The sequence below is a fragment of the Mirounga leonina genome, unplaced genomic scaffold (assembly GCF_011800145.1).
Source record: "Mirounga leonina isolate KUSES-001 unplaced genomic scaffold, KU_Mleo_1.0 Mir_224, whole genome shotgun sequence".
Taxonomy (NCBI): Eukaryota; Metazoa; Chordata; class Mammalia; order Carnivora; family Phocidae; genus Mirounga; species Mirounga leonina.
This window is the reverse complement of record NW_023270615.1, coordinates 11,085,412-11,109,742: the sequence shown is the minus strand read 5'-3', so window position 1 is coordinate 11,109,742 and position 24,331 is coordinate 11,085,412. Positions and strand designations below refer to the sequence as shown.

General features: G+C 46.2%; 1 protein-coding gene across 10 annotated transcripts in view; it reads right to left on the bottom strand.

The window, feature by feature from the left end:
- Positions 1-24,331, bottom strand: part of KANK1 (KN motif and ankyrin repeat domains 1) — a 203,184-nt gene that overhangs the window by 37,020 nt on the left and 141,833 nt on the right. Inside the window, exon 1 of one of the 10 annotated variants that reach the window (XM_035029118.1) lies at positions 18,565-19,313. The exons of 8 other annotated variants lie outside the window; for them this stretch is intronic. The gene's annotated coding sequence lies outside the window, so the exon portion shown is untranslated. Of the gene's footprint in view, positions 1-10,970; positions 11,402-18,564; positions 19,314-24,331 lie in introns of those variants that run through there. One more of the 10 variants, XM_035029119.1, reaches the window with a different exon arrangement.

Here is a 24,331-nt window from a genome sequence, read left to right as displayed (position 1 = left end):
TACAGTAGTATATAATGAATTTTTAAGAACATCTTAATATTCTGTAGGCAGAAGTTGCTTGCTCTGTATTAGTGTTAAAGACAATTCTTACAAGAAGCTGTTTCAGTGGTTATCTTTAGATTGTAGAATCATGGATGGTTTTTATGTTGTTCCTTATATCTTATACATTTTTACAACACATAGCTACTTATCTCATAAAAAATATTTACAAGATTATAAGAAGTTACTGGGAAGCAAGAGAAAATGTATTGAAATAAACTCCAAGAAAGTTCTTTTAGGAGGGGGATGAACAGGGCAGCCATGGCAAAGACAGCCAGATGTTCCTCAGTATGTGTTATGCCATCTTTGAAACTAACAGGACTCCTGGTTTAGTTGGGCACATATAAAGACTACATTTCTCTGGCCTCTTTTACTGTTAGTATGGCCATATGCAGAAACGTCATAAAGCAACCCCCCGGAACCTCCCTTTTGAAGACACAGGAATAGTTCTCTGGCCTCCTTTCTTCTTTGTCACTTCCCCCATCCTGCTGCCTGGAATGCAGATGTGATGACTGGAACACTAGCTGCTTTATTGGACCGTGAGTTCACACATAGGGATGGAAGAACAATGTGCTAGAAAAATCCTGAGTCTCTAAGACCTCTGCGGATCAGAGCTATCATACTACACCTGGAAAGCCACCTCTATACGTCTATGTAAAAGAAAGATAAACTTCTCTTTTGTTAAGCTATTTTGCGTGTTGGGTCTCTGTTACTTGGATCTACACTGAATTCTAATGGATACAGCAGTCACTCCCCTGTTTCTCCCCTGCCCCACAAAAAATTAAGACCAGATCTTGAAAAGAAGAAAAATGTTAAATGATTAACTGGGGTATGTTACAGTAAAACTTTTTTATACAGAAATTTTTATTAACTCAACAATAATCAGGAAAGAATTAAAAAAACAGTTTGTAAAAAAATCTCTAAGTGAGTTATAGAGAATCTTAACTGCCTGAAACCTTTTTTTTTTTTTTTTTTTGGATTAACAGGGTTATGCCTATTTATATATAGCCAAAAACCACTGGCTATGTCTGCAAATGGAATCCTGAAAGTAACAGCTTCCAACTAAATATTCTGGAATCAGAAGGCTGTCCCCTGGGGTTTACAAGAATTTTCTAAATGTCTGGAAATCCAGTGGTGGAGACTGCTCCTGGCACCACCTCTGCCTTCATTATATAGCATTTATTACAAGCTTAATTGGGTGCAGAAAATGGTCTTATTCAGTGGAAAGAGTAGGAGGAAGGATTATAAGAAATAAAAGGAGGTATAGTCTAGCTGGCAAATAAACACCAAACATCCTAAACATAACACTAATTGAGATCAGTTACAAAGGCATGTTATCAACAAAAACAATATGATCATACGTGAATAATTAATCAAAACAGAAATGGAGTTAACCAAGAGCTGAGTTTTTAAGGTAAGACACGTGATGATAGAGTAAAAGGAAAGAGAGGCAAATGGCCAAGGGCCAGGGCAGAGACTGCTGGTATGGCCCGAGGACAGACAAGGTCAGAAGAGAGGGGGGTGGCTGAATACAAAAGAGGCCATCAGACTCAGGTCCCAGACCAGGGGGATCTGGTCCACTTACGATCACCCTGAGGTGCACACCCAGCCCCCCGCTAGAGGCTAAAAAGACCTCCACTTAGACTGTCTTGACACTGGGTGTGGATTGGACCAAGGGAGGCAAAGAGATTAAATTCAAGGGGGCCATTTAGAATGTTATTACCCTCAAGTGTGACATGAGGACCAACCAAATAAAAAATTTATTCATACATTCAACTTATAATTAATATTGATAAAAACAATCTTAGTAATAATATCCATCCATCCGTCTGTCCATCCATCCACCTGTGCATTTATCTATCACTATTTACCAGGCTCTGTTCTAAGAGCTGGGGACACAGTGTGAACAAGAGATAAGGTCCCCACTTTCACAAGGCTCACAGTCTAGTGGGGGTGGGGTGCACGGGGATAAAACCCAAATAAAATACAAGGCAGAAATGAAACAAAGAATTTATACTGTTGCACCAACGTAAGGAGGTGGGCCGCCAACAGCAGGTACACAGCTTCTTGGGTTGACGTCATCTTGGGGCTGACCTACTTCCTAAACATGAATGGTATCAGAGTCCCTCTTCCCGCTTGTCTCTCATGACCCACTTTCTACGGTCTGCAATTTGGGGTAACCAAACGCCAAATGAGACAACACTAACTAGAGACAATGTCCCAAGTCCAGAGCAAATTCCCTTGTGTTCAGAGAGAAGCCGAAATCAACAAACTGATGGTAATTCTACTCTTTATTTATATATTTACCACCTATAAAACTTAGAGCTCCGTGAGAGGGGCCCAATTTATGGCCTCAAGAAAAGTTTAAAATTTCCTTGCAGCTTAGCTGCATGAGCAAAGTGAAATGCAGATATGGGTATCTCAAAAATAACTTTTTTTTTTTTTTTTAGAGAGAAAGAGCATGTGTGCAAGCACGGGAGGAGGAGAGGGAGAGGGAGAGAGAATCTCAAGCAGACTCCACGCTCAGCACAGAGCCCCATGGGGGACTTGATCTCACACCCTTGCGATCACGACCCGAGCTGAAATCAAGAGTCGGATGCTCAACTGACTGAGCCACCCAGGGGCCCAACTTCTTTTTTTTCTTTTAAGTAAGCTCTATGCCCAATGTGGAGTTTGAACTCAAGACCCTGAGACCAAGAGTTGCATGTTCTACCCAACGGAGCAAGCCAGGCACCCCAAGAATAATTTCTTTTAGATGAACAAAAGGTGTTATATGATCTTCACTTCTCAAGGAAATCAAACTTTCCAAACTATATTTGGTTTGGGCAGACAAAAAAATTAATACATTCACTGGGAGGTGGGAGATTAGACTAGATGGTAGTAAATTAGTCACAGGATTAACCTATTAGTGATGGTTCTCAACTGGGGGTGATTTTTGCCCCCCAGGGGACACATGGCAAAGTGTGGACATGTTTTTGGTCATCACCACTAGAAGGGGGTGCTATTGGCATCTCGTGGATAGAGGCCAGGGCTGCTGCTAAGCATCCTACAGCACCCTACAGTGCTCAGGACAGCCCCACCCCCCCTTAAACAGCGGATTATCCAGTCCAGAATGTCCGCCATGTTGAAATGGAGAAGGCGTATGCTAAGGACAATGAACAGAGTCAAAACTTCCTGGAGAGCGACTGAGAACTTTGGCTACAGAAGCCACAGTCTTCAAGGCCCCCACTTCTTAGTGGGGCCGTAACATCATGCTCCAGGGACAGGGTGAAAAATGCTACTTTTGAGCAAGAAAACGCTAAATACTTTTCTACACATTCTACCACAGTGAGCCATTCTTTAGTATGAGCAAAACACACCGGAGGTTTCTGGACTAACACGTCCTGGTGGACTTATCGATGGACAAAACTTTGATATTATTACTTTATCTGTCAGTGAGGATACAATGACTTCTTTTGGTTTCACTGCTGCACAATCTAGGCCCAATTACTGACTGACTGATGGCACCATGAAAATAATTACACCCATGGGCACAACTTCCATGCTTTTTATGTGTTTTTCTTTACCAGATGCTCTACCTGAAGTGTTGAAACTGAAGAACTTTGCTAATTCCTGCAACCATACTGTCTGTACTCCCATGAAGCATGAAGACTCTGCCCCAAGAGCTGAGTCAGTCCCTGAGAAGCACATAATTATCATGGATTCCCATGTTTAAAAGCAGCAGAGTTGCAAGCATCCTGTTGTTGGAGGCAGTCGAAAAGACTCCACATCAGCTAGGGCTGACAGGCAGGAAAGAAAACCAGAAGGATGAACTTGCAGAGGGAGAGAAAGTTCTCACGATGTTAATTACTCGAAGTATGAGAGCAACCGAGTTAGCAAATCAACTTTTCTAGGCTCAGATCAGTGGGACAGAGAAAACAGTAAAGTGGAATAGATCTTTCTGGACAGGTTTAACAGGAAAGTTCTGCTGATGGCATTGTTGGTAGTAAGACTGTCAGACCCAAGGACCTTCCCTATACCAAATCTACAAGCAAGGGCAGAACATACAAAAAGAAAGAGAACAGTGTAAGCGTTCCTCGTTCTGCTTTAAAATAACATAGGACACGGGCGCCTGGGTGGCTCAGTCGGTTAAGCGACTGCCTTCGGCTCAGGTCGTGATCCTGGCGTTCCGGGATCGAGTCCCACATCGGGCTCCCTGCTCGGCAGGGAGTCTGCTTCTCCCTCTGACCCTCCTCCCTCTCATGCTCTCTGTCTCTCATTCTCTGTCTCGCAAATAAATAAAATCTAAAAAAAATAAAAAATAAAAAATAAAAAAAATAAAAATAAATAAAATAACATAGGACAGACGAGATTTCCTCCTGTTCTTCCATTTACCAAAGAGTTCCTTTTCCCCTGGCTCTTCACCCCTCCCAGGGAGTACACCCGCCCATCCATTCATGCACACAATGAGCACCTACTAAGTGTCAGAGCCTGCTGAGGCAAGCCTGAACTTCTGTTCCCACCAACCTCCCCGATACCATCCAGGCCTCTCCAGGTTGCAGCTGTTTGAAATGGCCCCCCAGACGCCTCGTGCGCGGAAGGTGACAACAGTAAAGAAAGCAAAAGTGTAACCCGGAAGTTCACAGGAAATACCAGGCCAAGTGACCTGTCACATGCAGCCTAAGTGCGATTTTATAGGCTTGGTTTGTTAATGCGGCTAAGGTTGTAATGTGGTCTTGTTCCTCACATCCGTAACTCTTTTTAACTTCTTGTGGCTTCTCCCTCTAAATGTTTAGATTTCCTCTCGAGGCTGATCTCATCTCTGCTTTTTTAACCTTTGCCCACAGACACTAACCTGCACGCCATCCCCACACCTTCCACTGTCTCCCATCACTATCCCTTTTCCGTACTGGCTTCAGAATCCCACACCCCATAAAGGGCATGCTGATCTAGGGAAGGTGCAATGACCAGACTGAAAGAAGGATTTTATTCTTTCATTCAGTAAGTATTTATGAAGTACCTACCGTGTGCCAAATCCGGCTAGGAGCTACTCAGCAAATCAGACACAGAGCCTGTCTAGGTGAACTTGCAAAGTACAGGAGAAGACAGACAAGGGGCTGCAGAAATGAAGGACCAGCGGTGAGGAGCGCGGTGAAAGTCAAGCACAGGGAGCGCGCTGGACAGAGCGGGGGTCGGCGGCGGGGGGCATGGAGCGCGCCGCCGCAGGGCTGTATTTGAGGAGTGTGTTAGGCACGGTGCAGGGTGTGTGCTTGCAGGGGGAAGGCGACAGGAGAAGCTCTAGGTAAAGAAAAGGCACACACCTAACACGCCACTTGTAGACACCGAACGGAGGGCTCTGCCCCAAGCGAGGCAGAGAGGGGGCTGCGCCCCAGCCAGGCAGGGCCCTGGGAGTCAGGTTTTTGGCTCCTAAGTGCACTGGGAAGCTATCGAAGGGTTCTAAACAAGGGAGTGAAATGATCAGATCTGCATTTTAATACAACTGCTCTGGCCAGATGCTGGGGTATGGACTGAAATTCCCTTCAGCATCCTCCAGCAGCTTTCCATGGATTGCTCCAAGTCCCCATGAATGTTTCCCCCGGTGTCACAATTTCCTTTGCATGGAGTGAGTTTTAAAACAACTCGATACTAAGTGTTAGCTGTAGTGTTAAAGCCACCAGAACTTAGAATCTGCATTTGGGGTGACCTGTGGCCTATTGGGAAGGCTTGACAATCTCAGCTACTCTGGTCTGGGCTGGGGACCAGGATCAGCTCTCAGGACTCATCCTCGGGGGCTCTCTCCATGACCTCATTATGCCGTTAAAAAAGAAAATATTTTTCTTTAAACGAGTGGATGATTCACTGCAGAGAAAAATGATAGGATTTCCTTTTCTGAAGGTCATGAAAACATGATAAATCTAATCTGGGAGGGACACGTGTGGCGCAGGTGAGGGTCTGACCTAGCGCTCTGAAATGCAGAGTACAAACGGGCTCTGTACTTGAAACTCTAGGATGGGAACCGCAGGGACTGAACACGTCTGTGAAGCAGAAACATTGCCCCTGACAGCTAGCAAGTGTCTCTGCAAGGGAGGGAAAGACAGGACGTCAAGTTACTACCCCCCCTTACTGCTCCCGCCCCAGCCCATACTCTACCCACACCTGCCCAGGCGCTGAATTAGCTAATGCAAAGGCTAAAGATAGAGGATAGGGTCTGGGAGAACCCAAGCAGTACACGCTAAAAATCCAAGTCTTCCACTCACTAAGCTGGTCTCTGACAAGCTCAATTTCAGGTCAGCCTGTCCCTAGAGTCACTTGTCATAGTCTGCTTGCCTGACAAGGATCTCACTGCAGGTGACCCCCAGGGCCTGAGGTGCATACAACATCGAGAACTTAGAGAATACATGCTTGCCCATGAGTTATTCTCAAATGTCAGTATACCTCAGATCATCTCTATAAAGACAGTGTCAGGACGCCTGGGTGGCTCGGTCGGTTAAGCGTCCGACTCTTGATTTCAGCTCAGATCATGATCTCAGGGTTGTGAGATCGAGCCCCACATGGGGCTCCACACTGGGTATGAAGACTGCTTAAGATTCTCTCCCTCTGCACCCTGCCACCTCCCCCAACCCACTCACTCTTGCATTTTTCTCTTTAAAAAAAAGAAAGAAAAAAAGAAAAAAAAAACTGTCCATCTGGTTCAGAAACTCCTTCAGGTTCTCAATGTCCCAATCTGGGAAAATTTCAGCATCAAAATATTATGATTAATGATACAGCAGATTACAACCTGGTGAATAAACCAGGGACCTCTGAGCCCACGATGTTATAATATATAAATACACTAGAGTGTCAACTACTGAATAAAGGAATTATGAAAAGAAAATCATCACTTAAGAAGCATTATAACAGTGGCTGATTTGGGAAGGAATCATCATCACCGGATCCTACAGCTTATGAGCAGAGACTTCTACTGATGAACAGGGTACTGGGGTGGCATCACAATACCTTCCCATAAAGTACTTATCGACCACAAAGGGAAAAGTGGTGCAGGAAGCTGACAGACACCCAGTGGGACCGGCACCGTTTCTGTGGTATTCCTGTCTAGAACGTATGGCGTGAGTCTGGAAACCTCGATGGATCCTACCTGAAAGTCATCCTGCAGAACAGAAGGCCTCTCTTTAAAACCATCAAGATCAGGGCGCCTGGGTGGCTCAGTGGGTTAAGTGCCCGACTCTTGGTTTTGACTCAGGTCGAGCCCCACATAGGGCTCCGGGCTCGGCAGGGAGTCTGCTTGAGGATTCTCTCTCCCTCTGCCCCTCCCCCCAGCTCACTCTCGTGCATTCTTTCTCTAAAATAAATAAATAAATCGGTTTTTAAAAAGATTTTATTTATTTATTTGAGAGAGAGAATGAGGGAGAGAGAGAGAATGAGGGAGAGAGAGAGAGAGAGAGAGAGCAGGAGTGGGGAGAGAGAAGCAGACTCCCCGCTGAGCAGGGAGCCCAATGTGGGGCTCTATCCCTGGACCCTATGATCATGACCTGAGCCGAAGGCAGACGCTTAACCGCCTGAGCCACCCAGGAGCCCCAGTAAATAAATCTTTAAAAAAAAATCCATCAAGGTCGCGAAAGAAAGGAAAGGCCAAGAACTGTTCTAGGCTGATGGACCCTAAAGAGACATGGCCAATGCAGGGCCCCCCCTCCCCCCCCGACACACACACACACACACACACACACAGAATGAGATGGAGCAAATGTGGTTAAGTGTTAACCACTGGGGAATCTGAATCCGGGTGAAGGAGGTATGAGAATTTCTTTAAATTTTTGGCAAGTTTGAAATTATTTCAAAATAAATTATACATATATGCATAGGTAGAGAGAATGAGAGATAGAGATGATGATAAGCTTCCTTCGCTTGTGCCTTCAGCGTCTTTGAGGGACAGGAAAGCAGTGAGCCAGTCACTGGGGAGCACGGCCAAGATGCCGCTGATGCTCATATATGCAAATGAGGCAGTTTTTTTTTTTTTTTTTAAATCAGGGCCTGATGCCTCTGCTCTTCTCTATTACATATTTTTTGAGGAATGTTACATTTGTTTGAGGTATCCCTGGAAATGTGAAGTTTTCTCAATTATTAATGTTGCAGACTGATATGCCAGGAGCCCCATTAGAGAGAATAAAGTCTAAACACTCCTTTCTGGGGGCACCTGGGTGGCTCAGTCAGTTAAGCATCTGCCTTCGGCTCAGGTCATGATCCTGGGGTCCAAGGATCGAGCCTGCTTCTCCCACGCTCTCTTCCTCTGCTCTCTCGCTCTCTCTCTCAAATCAATAAATAAAATCTTAAAAAAATAAATAAATAAACGTTCCTCTCTGTGGCATCCAAAGTCTTCGACAATTTGGCCCCAATCCAGCACCTTCCAGTTTCCTTCCCACCCTGCACCTCAACCTATAGAACAACTTTCAAGCCCATCCACCTTTGCTCATTCCGTTCCCTCCACCTGCACTGCCTTTCTCATCTGTCAGGATTAGCTGCACTGTCCTGGTTCAACCCCAACAGTCCATCCTTCATCAAAGCTTCACTTATCCCCAGCTGCTCTGTCCTGGGAGGAACTGGTCACCTTCTTCCCTCTGTTCTGAAACACTCTGCCTACACATCCTGATCAGCAGGCACGTGTGGGTCTTCCCCCACCAGCCGGTGTCTTGGGCCGGGGGGTGGAGAGCGCAGGAATCAACTAGAATTTCTTTTTCTATCCCCGAGTGCTTGGCACATAGCATGCTCAATACATGCTGAAATGAAAAACTGCATCGAGCCATCTACAGATTAGTCAGGAATGATGGGGGAAGACATGTAATGACCAAAGCCAGCACTCCGGGGCCAGACTGCCTGGGTTTGGATCCTGGTTCTGCCACTTTCCAGCTGTTGGCAAGTTAGATCCTATTTCAGCTGTATAATTGGGCAAATAACAGACCTGCTTCACAGTGTGGTTGCGGACTGCTTAGATCTATGCCTGCAGCCTGTTATTATTATTTACTGTGACTGGATCACCCTCTGGTGTTGGATGAGGCACCCCAGATGACCCAGGCTGCCTCCCCGCCACCCTGCTGCTTCTCCCCCACTCCATGAAGCTCGGCTTTGAGGTGCTGAGCAAAGGCTACGGCATTGAGGTCTACGCTGGATTGTGCCTCTGGGAGTGGACGGGAGAGATGCTGGCTGGGCCAGGCAGGGAACATGCTCGTGCGTGCTCGCTGGGCGCAGGGAACGTGGAGAGTAGGTGCCAGTTAGAGGATAGAGGAAGGCCTGGTCCAGCATCAGCCATGCAGGAAGGAGGTAAGATAAAACAAAAGCCAAAGTTGATGAACATCCCTAACCTTTAAAAATAAATTATGGCCAAATCAAAACATTCTCTTCTCGTAATACGGAGACATGAGTCCGCACTAATTTTTCTGAACAATGTCATGCTTTCAGTTCTACTGAAGTCCTAAGAGGAAAGCGCCTCTTGAACACATTGTGTAGACGTGGGCTTTAGAACCAGGGAGCACATCTCCGTGGCAGTCTAGTTGGGCTCGCCTAAACTGGGGAAGGTGTAATCTTCATAAAACAAGAACAGAAGCTATAAATACTTCCAAGTTCACGGGCAAGCGACGGGCAGCAGGGGTCTGGAATGGCACGGTGCGGTGACAAGCTTTGCCTGCAGAAAATGAGAAGCTGGGTGGGCCTCTGGAATTCCCAAAGGTTTCTTCCAGACTATGACCCCCTCCCGACTGCACTTCCCACGGAATGTTGTCACATCGCATGCTACGTGATCAAGTGGAGAAAGCGGGGCACGGCAGCAGGGTCAGACCAGATGAGCTCAGGCAGCCAGTGCCCATGGCCTCGTCCTCGGCCCATTTCGTCCCGCAGCACCTTTCCAGATGCATCGCAACAGCCAGCACAGCCCACCCACCGCCCAAACGCAGCTTCCCTTCGCTATAGCTTCAGTTCTGCTCTGGGCCTGCCGGAAGAGTCCAGAAGCCAGGTGAGCAGCTGGGAGGGGAGAAGGTGGAAAGGGAACGGAATGGGCCGTGTCTTAGGAAAAGGCACTGTGCGTGAAGGAGGCACGTGACATGGCAGAGCCCTCTGTTCCAGCACTCCGCGCCAGCTCTCGGGGGCAGCCCCTCTTGACCCCAAGTCGGTCTTGAAATAGCCCCAGGCCTGCCTTCAGGACCTGCCCCTCACCCACCGAGGCAGTGCTTTCTGGTGTTCACGGTCTCGTTTGGAGAGATGCTACTGAAATACAGCCCGACTTGGTCATGCGTGCACAGCACAGAGCTAGGCTGGGGACTGAAGGCTGTCCTCCAAAATTTCTTCAAAAATAATATGTCACTCAGAGGGTAAATAGGAAATGTGGCAGTTCTAAGGATAGTTCTGTGGAAAGCAGAGAAGGAGCACAAGCTGAGACAGTAGGACAGAAAGGGCTTTTCTAATAAAATAGCACCAGGTTTTTTTTGGGGGGGGGGCGCAGGAGGGGAGAGAATTGGAGTAACTGTATGAATCACAGCCCATATTTTGTTTTATAGTGTTTATAAAAGAACAAGAAGCCAGCTTTAAGGCACACAGAACAGCTCCCCATTAGAAACACAGAGCTGAAAACAAATGACCAAAAATGGATTTAGCCTCACACACAAAAAATAATAAATAAATAAATAAATAAATTCTTGAACTTAAATAAACCATAAACTCAGAAACGCAAACCTTAGCCTATATGTACAACCTTTCATTCCCACGACAATGACATCTTTATGTTAAAGCTGAAATGATCAGTGAGCCAAAAATCAAGTACCGAGGTATCCTTTCCAGCTTGTAATAAAAGCAAACATTTTTCATAACACACAGAGCTTGAGTTCATACTTCACCAACCCCCCACTCCCACCCTCCCCCCAAACTTCACGCTCTCCTCTTTTTTTCTTCTTTTGGGCTTTCTTACTCACCTCCCCAGAAACAAAGTAACTGCGATTTTCAGCAAGCAGGAAGCCAAGTCTCAAGCATACTTCCCTCGTCATTAAAAGCGCTACACACATCAGCCAGGCAGAGAGCCCAGGATCTGCTGCAGAGAATTTATTTATACCCATTTGGAATTTCCTGACCAACTAACAGCCTCCTGGCTGTGGGGTTTAATTCCAGCACTCCAAGTGCCAGAGAGACAGCAAAATCTACCAACCAACAAAACTGCTAGCAAGGATCTTAACAGCAATGAATAAAGAAGTGGAGGCAGATAGCTCCCATGCCCCTTCCAATTTTTCAAGCACACTATCTTCATTTTCTTTAGACACCTGAAATGCTGATCTAGAGATACAGCTGCAAACCTGCTAATTCGACGAAGAATTGAGAAAAACAATAAATGCTTTCTGTTTTTCCCCCTAACTGAGTCCCTTCCCCAAAGCCTCCAGTGCTGAGAAAGGCTCCCTGTTATAATCCGAACTATAACTCAGCAGCCATCTGCTGAAGGAAATGATTCAGCTGTATGCTGAGCCCAGGCTGGGCTAGAGGCGAGTGGTTTCTCTGCTTGCTTTACTCTTCTTTAATGCAACATGTAATCTGAAGGCTAAAAACACTCCTGGTTGTAAACCACAGACCCGAGCTTTTAATTTTTTTTCATATTCTCTTACACATCTTCACCCAAATTCGATCATGTGACTTTCAAGGACACAGACTTAAGTTCCCCAACAAGTGCATTCTGTTTTAGGATGGTAACATCTTTCAGCAACCTTTGGTTTCTGTTTTAAAACATAAGAATGATATGTTCCTCTAATGGTTTAAATACATCACCTAAAAAAGAAAGAAAGAAAAAAGAAAAGAAATGGTATTTTAAGACGCATTCTTACCTTGGCCTAAGAACACTGGATAAAAGTGACTCTAGAAAAACAAGATTTACTGAACTCTGTCTATGGGGCAAGCAAGCAAAACCCGTTCTAAACAATAAAACAGAGATTAACAAAGATTAGGGATGACTCGAAATCACCTGCTTTGCAAAATCCACAACAGGGTATAGCTACGAGGAGAGAGGCAAAATTTTATAAGAATCCACTGAATTTGCCTTGTTTGACTGGTTCATCTTGGTGGCCATGCACACACACCTCACTCCATTTACCTTCTGGCTCCAGCCTCCTGGCCCAGATTTGGTGGCTGGACGATAATCGTTGGGACACACATCTTTCTGTGTGAAGCTACAAGGACTAAACGTCTTAAGACGATGTGGGGCTCATCTGGGCTTATTTTACATCAAATAAATAAACTAAGAACGAAGCTTCAAGTGCCAGATACTCTGAAATACAGGGTCCAAATCATTCCAAGTTATTTTACCCAACAACACCTACATTAGGTAAGAGATTTGAATTAGGTCTCTTTTTTCCTTTTCTGGGGGGAGGGGCTTAAAAAAAGCTTTATTGAGATATTTACATACCACAAAATGTACCCATTTTAAAAAGTGAATAGTTTGATGAGTTTTAGTAAATGTATATAATTGTGGCATCCATCCCCACAAACCAGTTTTAGGAAACACCCACCAACCTAAAAATTCCCTAAGGCTTGTTTTATCATTTGCTTTTAACAGAGCAAGTTTTTTCTCTGTACTTGTGAGAAAATTCTGGTACTACTCAGTCATATGATTATATTCCAAACTAGATATTATTATCCAAAGACTTGTTCTTAAGAACTCAATGGAGGAGGGCGCCTGGGTGGCTCAGTTGGTTAAGCGACTGCCTTCGGCTCAGGTCATGATCCTGGAGTCCCAGGATCGAGTCCCACATCGGGCTCCCTGCTCAGCAGGGAGTCTGCTTCTCCCTCTGACCCTCCTCCCTCTCATGCTCTCTCTCATTCTCTCTCTCGCAAATAAATAAAAAATCTTAAAAAAAAAAAAAAAAACCTCAATGGAGGAAGGCATCTGAATGTGGTGCTTTTTAACCCTGCAAAAGAGAATACTGCTGAATTTTTATTTCACAAACATTGTGTTTGGGTAAGAATACAGCTTATTTAAAAAAAAAAAGCAACAACAACAAAAGAGTATAGCTTATTCCCAAAACAGCTGAAGGTAATTATTTTGTATGTGTGCTTCCATTAAGGTGAGGTCTAGCAGAAGTCATAGTATACAAATAGATATGTAGTTCTTTATGAAGGAGGACAAAGGTTGGGAAGGAAGAATAATTAAAGATAGGAGCTCTTGCTGCCTGGAAAGTACCCATCACACAGGCTCCCACTGTCGGGGGAAAGACACACCTGTCTGCCTTTACTCTTCCAAAGAAGCATCCAAACGAGACCTGGCAGGATGGGGATATACTCAAGGCTTTTCCTCGGACAGGTGCAAAGGAGCCGGGAAGGGTGACTCCCAATGAGAAGGGAAATGCACTGTAGACGGAAGCCTTCTGGGTCACCAGGCTGCCCGAGGGCACCAACAGTCTTCATCCCCTGGGTGGTGGCTGCAGGGCTCTGGGCTGCAATCAAGCCTAGCTGAGCCCGCAGTTGTGATGCTTACTGAACCGGATTATTGCATCAAGACTTTCTCCCAGGGGGACGGGGGGCTGTCCCCTAGTCTAGAGAGAAAACTGACGTTCAGTGAAGTAGTGAGTGTAACAGTGAGTTACATCTTGGACATCGTGAGATGCAGAGTTCCTGACATAGCCTGAATTTACCTTCCTCCCCCAGTACGGTCCTATTCTCCCGGGTAGCGGTTGCTAACACCCCTCCAGCCTCAGCGGGGTTCTGAGGCTCCCAGCCGCCCGCGTGCCCACATCTAACCCACATAGAGATGCGAACTCATTTCAACTCCGTAACGGCCCTGGGAGCGAACGAGGATCTCTCGCATTTTACAGATGAGGCTTACATCATCTGTATCGCTCACTCCTCCATCCCTGTGTGAATGCTACCTAGTAGTGAAAGGCCACATTCGAGGTCTATTCTTTCCTGCACCTTCAGAGGGCAGAGAAAAGTGGGGGTGGGGTGGGGGAGTAGGTGTCTCTGAAGGGTGGGGAGGAGAAGGAACACATTTTAGCTTGGATTGTTCTTTCCCCTCTGATGTGTTTTCCCGACCTTCCCAGACAAAAATCCTCCAAGTTTTTGCAGACCAGCTAAAGCATCAGTTCTGTCTGAGGTTGTCCCTTATCCTTCCGGCCGCCTCTTCCCTCCAGGCTCTCAGACAGCTTGTTTTGCCCTCTGTTCGTACTCGTGCACACATCTCACATCCCGACAGACTTAGAGGAGCTTTGTCCTCTTCATCTCAACAGTGCCGTGCCCCTCCCTCCACCCCACACTGCAGGTGCCCGGGGCCCACTCAGTCAATTTAATTCCTTCCTGAGAGGCCACACTCTGCGGGTTACTCTTTCCTTTTAAAGAGATGTACAAAAATGTCAAAGATTCTGAGTCCGTGTCCTCACTTTATAGTGGAGGCAGGCCTCTGGGCCAGAGGGGTCACCGTAAGAACATCACTTTTAGCCTCCAAGGTGTAAGGGCCCATGCTGGGACCTCCCAGACAGGCTACCCCCTCCCCCAAGTTTTCAACTCTGCTGCACAATTAAATGGCCCGGGGCTGTTTTTAAAAATGCTGAGTTGCCTGCCCCCCACCCCAATGAGTCAGAGTCTCTTGGAGGGGAGCCAGGGGCATTAGAATTTTCAGAAGTTCCCCAGATGAGTCTATAATGAAGCCAGGAAGGAGAACCTCCGCTTCAAACCAAGCAAAATCTGCAACGCAAAGCATGTTCTTCCTTTTAGCTTACAGGAAGCTGAGAGCCCAAGTGGGAGCAGCCCCTGAAACATGTAAATACCCTCAGGGTCCAGATCATAAATTCAAGTACCTTTAGAGTCCAGGCCAGTAACTGAAAGGAGGGGTCCGGGGCAGCTGGGGAGACCAGAGAGTACCCATTCCCTCCAGCTCACTTGGCCTGTAGAATACACCACCCAGTGAGGCCTCATCTTTTGACTTTTCAAGGGAAGCTGAAGAAATTAGTATTTTCATACGAAATTACCTAACTTAAAAAATCTTGGCAATTGATTCAAATTAAAACAAAAACCTTGGGTTGGTCACACAGAACACACTCCCAGGCCTCAGTGTTGTGACACAAAGCAAGGACTTCGTGCTATCCATTTGGGACCCAGTTTCACTCCTGTTCCTATCCCTTCTCCTTTCCCATTTTCCAGGTGACCACTTTTTTCCTTCCTATTTTATCCTTTTTTAAAGGTTTTATTTTTAAGTAATCTCTACATCCAACGTGGGGCTCGAACTCACAACCCCGAGATCAAGAGTCACACATTCTACTGAGCCATCCAGGTGCCCCTTCTTCCCTTTGTTCCCTTGTTGGAGTAAACTATAAAACAAATTAGAAAAAACAATTTTCATTCTGCTGCATATTGACTGAATTACTTGGGTTGCATTTAGCTCTCTTACTACCACGATGTTTCATTTAAAAAAATAAAGACCAGGGTGCCTGGGTGGCTCAGCGGGTTAAGCGTCTGCCCTCGGCTCAGGTCATGATCCCAGGGTCCTGGGATCAAGTCCCGCATCGGGCTCCCTGCTCAGCGGGGAGTCTGCTTCTCCCTCTGCCCCTACCCCCTGCTCGTGCACGCCCTCTCTTTCTATCTCTCACTCTCTCTCAAATAAATAAAATCTTAAATAGATAAATAAATAAATAAAGACCAAAACAACAGCCTAGGATCCTTACCACCATGTCTCCTGAAGGTAAACTTAATGTGCAAAAACCCTACCTGTAAGTATTCATCTTGAAAAGACACAGATTGAAAGCAGGATACTCTGGTATCACTCTCATGGGAGGCCTGGGTTATGTCTGTGAGATTCTAGCCTCCTCACAGCCAACACCACCACCCCCAGCCCCTAAAGAATCCAAATACCTTATGGTGCTACTTCACCCCGCCTGGGCTCTAGGACCAGTGATGGCTGCAATACAAAAGCTGGTGTCTAAGGGAACTCCAGGGAGGGAGAGCAGTGTGGGTGGAGCTCCCTTCCACGTCCCCACTGGCTCCTTCTCCACCCACCTCCACCACAGCCCAAAGGGCTCACAGGACCTGAAGGGGATTACAGGACAGGTCCAGCAAGAGCTTCTAGCTCTTTCTTGCCCTGTTAGGTGTGTATAGAGTTGGGTATTGGAAGAGGACTCCTCCTTCCCACGCCTGGATTTGAAGGATCTGCTCTTTCTAAGACTTTAAGGTAAGGGGAGATTTTCCAAGGAGAGGCCACAGTCAACATGAGGAGGGTGTGCCCAGCAGAGGTGTGAGACTCTGGCCAGGAGAGTGAGATGAGGACGAGGACGCTATGGGTGATGGGCCTATCGAAAATCGCCAGCAAGAAATCCTCTGTCTGCGTTATACCTTACTCAACAGAGCACATTTCCTCGAACCCATTTAAGTATTAACACCAGAGTCACACTGAATTTCTACATGTCAGGCTGTCTTTACAGTCTGGGGTGCCCCCTGATTATTACTTTCATCAGATTTGGATAAACAGACTGTCTCATAATATATTTTCACCTGAGCCTTAAAATCAGCATTTATTTTTTTTTAAAGATTTTATTTATTTATTCATGAGAGAGAGAGAGAGAGAGAGAGGCAGAGGGAGAAGCAGGCTCCCAAGGAGCAGGGAGCCCGATGCGGGACTCGATCCCAGGACCCTGGGATCATGACCTGAGCCGAAGGCAGATGCTGAACCATCTGAGCCACCCAGGCGCCCTAAAATCAGCATTTAAAAAGCCTGTGACAAAATGAATTGAGGCATGAAGTAAGGGGATTAAAACTTTAAATCAGATTGCCACAAAGACTATAAACGCCGCAAACAATAAGAGTCTATTTAATATTTATTTATAATTTAGAGGTTATAATAATTATAATTTATTAATGATAATTTATTTAATAATTATATAATTAAATAACCATTTATTTCCTCCCATCTAAAAGGGGGGCAGGGATCTGTGGAGACCTTCCCAAGAGAACCGTGGGAAAGAACGCAGGCAGACCGGCCGGCCATACTCCCAACCTTAGAGGCCACCAACTCGGTTTCTCATCCACAGTTCCAACCAGCCTGCCGAACCAGACCAGGTAACAAGCCCGGGGCAAAAGGAACTGGTGAGAGTTCCACCTCCTGTCTCTGGCTGGGTCGCTAACAAGAAAGTGGCCATGGGAGCTAGAAAGAACCTTCCAAATGGCCTTGGACAAGCATCCTCCCTGGACAACCACGTTACACCTGGTCACCTCTCCCTGGAACGCAAGGCACTTAACCAACAGTACCATTTTAAGCCTACATCAGAGCACGTGATGGAGAGAAAGCGGATGCTACCCCTTGCACTTAGAGGCGAGGTAAGAGGAGGAAGGCTGTCAGCGAGTATGTGCCACGGGCTGAAAGCCACCTGTTCATCCGGGAAAAATACCCAGGTGCACAGGCTGCGAGGAAACTGCAAAGGGAGTAACAATGTAAGACGGGCCAACGGCAGGGCTCAATTCAATCACACAGATTCTCAAGCAGGCGCTGTGCCTGTGTCTCGCTCTGGATTCGCTGCCCAGCATCGTGCTGGCACAAGGTAGGCATGCTGCAAACATGCGCTCCTTGAACGCAGAGCCCGGGGACCCCAGGCGGAATATTAAGCAAGCCACAATGGGTACACCGAGGTGTAGATGATGGGACTCTTGCCTCCTGAGACCTCAATGCTTACAGACTGGTGAAGCACACACCCCTGACTCTATCTTAAAATACACAGCTCTCCGGGAATTAAGAGGAGGTAGGGGTGACGTCCCCTTGGGAGTACCTGAGAACACTTGTTGGAACAGGTCAGAGAGGAAGCTGCTCTTGAAGGATAAGAAGGGCTTGGGAGGTATGGGAAAGCCATCCAGATCAAGAACAGGGCTTTGAGTGAGCCCCTAGGAAGGGAACAGGGCAGGTGGGCTGGGGAACAGCAGTGGGGATGGTGCAGAAGCCCCCGCTGGCTTCAGGACCCTCTGCCCAGAGCTGGTCTCTTGCTGCCTGGAGCCCTGGAGGGCTGGGAAGCCCCACCAAGGTTTTTGCAGGCCTCAGGACTGAAGACACAGAAACAGATCATGATTTCTGTCCAAATGAGGCCAAAAACAAAAGCCCAGAGTTAGGAGTGAACAGAGATTAAAGTTAGTGAAAGCCACACAGGTTTGGAGAGACTGAAAAAATAACAAAAGTATCGACAGTTCAGTGCTCCTTCATCTTGCCAGCCATCCTTAACAAAGTCACAAAGAAATGACAGTAAGGCAAAGAAAGACCCACTGTCACAGGACATCAGGGTTGGTCCACGTCACAAAGAAGGCGAACAGCTGCCCTTCTGACAAATATGTTTCTGTGTGGTCATTTAAAAGTGAGCTCCTGAATGAATGAGCTAGCTCACTGCGCTGAAGTATTTTCACTGAGTTTTTTATCCTTCCTTCTGGTCGTTCCAAAGCAACACCCTGATTTAAATTCACCACTATTTGCAAAGTCTGCTTTTTCATCATCGAAGTGGCCAGAGGACAGAAAACCAAAGAATAAGAGCCCCAGAGGGAAAGCCCCCAGCTTTCGGCCCCCTTTACCTTTCTGGAAGATTTTCTGTCTGGGGATTCTTCATTTAAAAGCAGTATCCTGGGAGTGGGGGTAAGTTCCAGATGCTGGTTTCTAGTGCCTCAATAATGTGTGAGCAGCCCTGCTCAGAGAATCCACAGCTCCTGGGTGATGCATGAGAGTGTACAGGGCCGTGCCCAGGAGCTGGTGGGACCCCTTACCCCCCAGAAGCTTACGATGTGACACTGCCAGGCAGCTGTGCCCGGGGCAGATCTGGAAGCTGTGTAAAGCGTGGCGCTAATGGAAAAACTTGGTGGCACAGGGCTTCGGTGTTTTGCAATTTTTTTCCTGTAAGCTACGGTGTTGGAATGGTTTGACATGCAAACCGTTCCCTCCGCCCCTACCGGCCTACAGACTGCCAGGTCTCCACCCTGGTGCGCTCTAACAATCGGTGTATCATCGGGCTGATTCACCCCTTGCAGGGGTGGAGTCCTGGCTGGGGTACAGGGCGCAGAAAGCCGGCAGGTTTTACTGCCTCCTGGGACAGCTCATGGCAAGACAGATGAGTCTTTGTCCTCCCAGCTGGCGGGGAACACGCCAAATGAACTGCCTCAAAAAAACCCCAAAAAACCCCACATTTCCCTGATGAGTCCCTGATTTGATTAATGCATCCCCGTCAGTCAATCGGGAATGCTGGGGAAAAGGAAATAAATCAGCCACACGTGGTGGGTATATGGACTGAGCTGAGGAGGACACGGGCAGTGGAGGAAGAAGGAACACTTTTTGGTTTTTGTTAGAAGAAAACAAGAGGTGATGCACGTAACTATGGGGGTGAAGACACCACATGATTGGGCTTATGAATCTTTAGAAATATCACGTCTCTCTCTTTCGTGTTTCGAGTCTGGGGACAATCTCCTCCTTCTCTTCCAGGAGACTCTGAAAAGTGCCTGTTGCGCCTGCTTGTATACAAACATTTAAAAAGCCTTCGCCTGGCGGACAGTTGTTGCAAGAGAAAAAGGCCCTCAGAAAAGTGGGCAGGAATGGGAAAATCTGATAGTGCAGGCTGAATCAATGTTTTCACAAAATTATTTGCAAAGCTGATGGGATTTATTGACTAAAGCAAACATTGTGAGACTAGATTCAGAAAATCACGTGACTGTCTCCTGATTCAACCGAACAGAGATCATGCCCAGAGTATGAAAGATCCCGCAGAGAGAAAACTTTTTCACTTAACTAAGATTGCGAGAAAGGACCTAAAATAAACTCAGCAACTGTAACTATTCAGAGCACATTGCTTCCATAAACCATCATTCTAAGCACCACCTCCTTTAAATAAAGGCTCATCGGGTGAAACTGTACCAAATCTCCAGACCCAGCAGGAGGAAAGTCACGGGCCACTCAAATCTGGCCTGTCACACACGAGACAGAGTGAGAGTCCACAGATTGAACTTTGGGGATGAGAACACATCAATGCAACAACAATCTGTCCATCAGCCCTGTTTTCCTTCATGTTCACAATTCTGCTTTTCTATCTGTTGGTTACAAAGGCCTCCTGAATATTATAGAATATTATTTAATTATATTCCAAGTGCTGCTAAGATTAGAAATCTGGTCTCAATTTAAAAAAAAATCCTCAAAATAGTCGCATACATATTTTTAAGTTGTGAGATCACTTGTCCATACAGAACTACCAGCTGAGATCACTAGGAGATACAAATGGGCTGCATATTTAAAACACTTCTCATCTTCCGGATTCACGAGGAATTGCAGCCCAAAGCAGAACCAGGCTTAGCCTCTGAAACATGAGCATACTTTTCCTAAAGCATATGGAAATGAGTGAATCAGTTCCAGCTCATTCCAAAAATATCCAGCAGAGACGCCAAGAGAGGAAAAACAGAATCATCAATTTTTTTTTTTTAAACTTAAAATTTCTACACGTGTTTGAATGAATCCTATCAAATCTGATCTCCTGGCTGAGTCTTCTACGAGGTTTTATTAGAGAAGTCTCCTCCATGCAATTTTTAGGTATGCTGCCAGAAAAGAGAAAGAATTTACGACCTCTGTGAATGTGAGAATTATGCTGATATTTTCTATGCCAGATCAAATCAAACAGCCTCTTAGAGAGAAGGACCCCAAAGCAGAAACTGTGAGCTGTAGTCATTCATTTCCCAAGCCCACACAAACCTTTCTCAGAAACTGCACAAAAGGAGATGAACTGGAATTATCTGGGACACAGGAAGAAGGCAAACCCTTGGAAAGGAAGCTAACGAGCTATACTTTGGATGGGCTCAGCTGGCCCACCCAAGTCCTTTGAGAAAGAGGGGAAGTGCATAATCAGAAACACAAGCCACGGAAGGGAAGTCTGCCGGTGAGCAGGGCACAGGATATTCAAATTTTGTAGGAAGGGCTGTTTTAATCCTTTGCCTCACTCTGCAGCTTCCAAAGGAGAGCAACAGCTCAAGGCTTTAACATCGGAGCGCATCTCCCTGCTGGGTTTTTCTTTTGTGTTTTTTCTTTCCCCTCGGCGCCCACACAGCATCTAGGCAGAAGTCTTCAACCGAAGAGTGAATCTTTGCCCAACACCTGGGCCGGGCAGGAGCCTGGATTCTACTCTTCCTACGCCCAAGTAGGCTGGGACTCACTGCCAGATAGGGCATCTTTCCTCGGCTCAACTGCAGAGTTTAATCGCCTGTCTAAAATCTGAATGATGCTTAACCCATCAGGACTTGCTCACGGTCTGGAGCAACAAAGCTTTATCAGGTGAAGCTAGCTACTGGTTAAAACGGAAGCCTTAAGAGTGTTTAAACCAAGCCAGCTCTGACGAGGGAGGGACCCTCCAGAATGTCTCTGGGGGCTGGATGAATTCTGGGGTTCTGATTTAACCAGACAGGCAAGTCTCTGAAATCCAGTGTCTCCTATTTGTAGGTGGTCTCGGCAATGTGAAACTCAAATGTAACTAATACTTAAAAAAATAACTATCTTCTGAAACACCATCACTATAAGAAAATACATTATTTGTAAACCTCAATGTGAAATGAGCCTTTAATCAACAAAAAATGAACAATTTCATTTAAAGTTGAAATGAAATCCGATTATTAAGCACACCGAGTAACAGGATGAAGCCGCATGATGTACTCAATACTAATATGTTTGTTAATTTGGCTCTATGAGATAATTCACACTAAGAAGAAACTAACTTATCAACCTACCCTCTATCAGGGAGGACATTTTACTCGCAACTCTTCTACTTTTGGGTTTCATGGAGTTTCTTGAAATACATACTTTCCCCTTGATCTACTTAATTAGGACTTCACAGATGCCACACTTCTGATTTTTAATGTCAACAGAATGTGCTCAACAAAGGGAAAAAGACCCTCTGCGTTCAATGTCTGGCTTAGCCATTAGCTAACTGTGTGGGCTGGGCAACTTGTGTTTTGTCATCTGAAAAGCAGGGACGGGTGGACTCATAAAGACCCCCACATTAGCCCTTTACCTCTGTTTTGATATCAGGCAACTGTGTTGTACCCTCAGCTCTCCGAACATACTGCTTACAAGGGAATGCAAAGCACAGACAGGAACACACATTTCATCCTTTGGCAGACTTTTCCAGGACACCCTGGAGGGTCATGGACGGTACTCACACATTCAAGGAGCCTCAGCGTCTCATCAGCTCACCTTCTGCCTCTGGAGGAAGGCTGATGGAGACCACAGGTCTAAGACTCACCAGCAGAGGCACCCCCCCCACCTCCCTACACATGGTCTCGGAAAACCCGGGGCGGTTCCAGCCAGACCAGTCAGGGCAAACTGGTCTCGTGCTTGACAAACAGCAACGCAATTAATTCCTGCTGTCGGGTTCATGGCAGTGGGCTCAGAGTTCTGTTTGAGAAACGCTGCTGCTGGGAAAAATATTTGCACAACCGAGTGGGCTGCACTGAGCGGCAGAACTCTACCTGCTCGGCCGCGAGTCTGGGGCCCTGGCTGCCCTGGTCTTATCAGCGGCCTTTGTACCTCATTTAAGATCAGCATGGAGACAAAACCTGGAGCCAACTGACTGACCAGAGTAACAACCAGACTTAATGAAATTTATCATAGGAATTTAAAATGAGAACCAAGTTTTTAATGCAGTTCGATAAATACCCTAAGTCAATAGATAGTTATCTGGAAAAAAATATATATAAATATATGTATATTTATGCTTTGAAAGAGGAATAGCAAGAGGGAGAAAAACCATAATAAACTACCAAAGGCAAATATCAGCAAGAATAAGGCTGGTGATGGGAGGCATAAAATGGTACTCCCTAATACTCATCTATTTATTTCATTTAACTGTTAGACACAGGACAGTAATATAGTTCTTGCCTCAAAGTCAAAGCGTCTGGAAGGGCCTGGCCCGGTGGCCTGTGAACAGGCGCTTTTCAGCCCGGGAACCGAGGAGCGAGCTCACAGAACGAGGGGGGCGGTGATTTCCCCTGACATCAGACCAGCGTTTTACATCTTAAAAAGCGTTTTTGTGGCTACTGTTTTATTTTTCCCTCACAACACTCCTGTGAAGAAGGCAGGGCAGGTATATTATCTTCATCTGACAAATATGCCACTTGTTCGTTAGCTTCTAAAGAGAGTCGAAGCTCTAATTAAAGTTTCACAACATTAATAATTAGTGTTTACTGAGGTAAACAGTGCATCCAGTTTACAACATGATTGAGAGACCTGAGAAAAAGCAGACTGTCCCCATCCCCGAAGCGCAGAAATACAGCCATTTTCCTAACCAACGCCCCCCGCCCCCCCATGTGCTTCCTAGGTGTCCACAAGAACAGGGAACGGTCACAAGCCATTTCTATTAATGCTTGTAGCTCATCACATTAACAAATGACATTAGGGGACTCTCTGTAAGACCACCGTCAAGTGTTTGCAATGAATGCAAGCAAAACTGGACTGGTCAACAGAAGTAGGATGGAGATCTTGTGGAAAAGAGGTGACAGACACAAAGACATGATTGAAGCTGAGGGGGTAGATGGTGAGGAGGAAGACGAAGCTGGGAGGGGTGCCTAGGTGAGGCTGCCAGGTGTAGCAAATAAGAAGCAAGGACACCCGGCAAAATCTGAATTTCGAATACATAGTGAATACTTCTTTTTTTTTTTTTTTTTTTTTAGCATAAGTCAGTCCTCTATTTTATCTGGAGGCTCCGTCCACAGAAACCCTCAGCCTCTACCAGAATGGAAGGTCCTTGGAGGCAGGAGTTTTGGCCTGTTTGTTCCCTGCTGAAGCCCCAGCGCCCAGAAGAGTGCCTGGCACACTGGACGTGCTCCAGGATCTCTGCCGTGTACCAGTAAAGCATATTTCTTCAGCGAGGCGGGGTGCACCTGGCACATCACCTTGATGCATTTTGTCAGCCTGAAACTGAGGGCAATGCATTTCACAAATTACAGCATTAACTCACTGCTCTTCTTTTAAAATCGGTACCTTTTATTCAAACTAACTGAAGGACTCAATGGGGAAGTCAAAGGATAAAAGGACTCTGAACGGTCCCTTCCTCAGTTTCAACTCTCAACAGGGACATGCATGTGGGATGTCAGTCCTCAGACGTGTTGGCAGCAAGGGCACCGCTTGGCCAACTGGTTCTCTTCTCAGCTGGCTTCTTTTGCTCCTGCTTTGTTCCTAAGACCATGAAAAGTGTTTCTGGTGCCAATGCCCTGACCTCACCTTCATATGGGATTTTTCCTCATGTTCTACGGAGCCCAAAGCACTGATTTTTCAGGGGAACGGGTGGGAGAGACTCCTTTTGGGTACCACACATGTAGG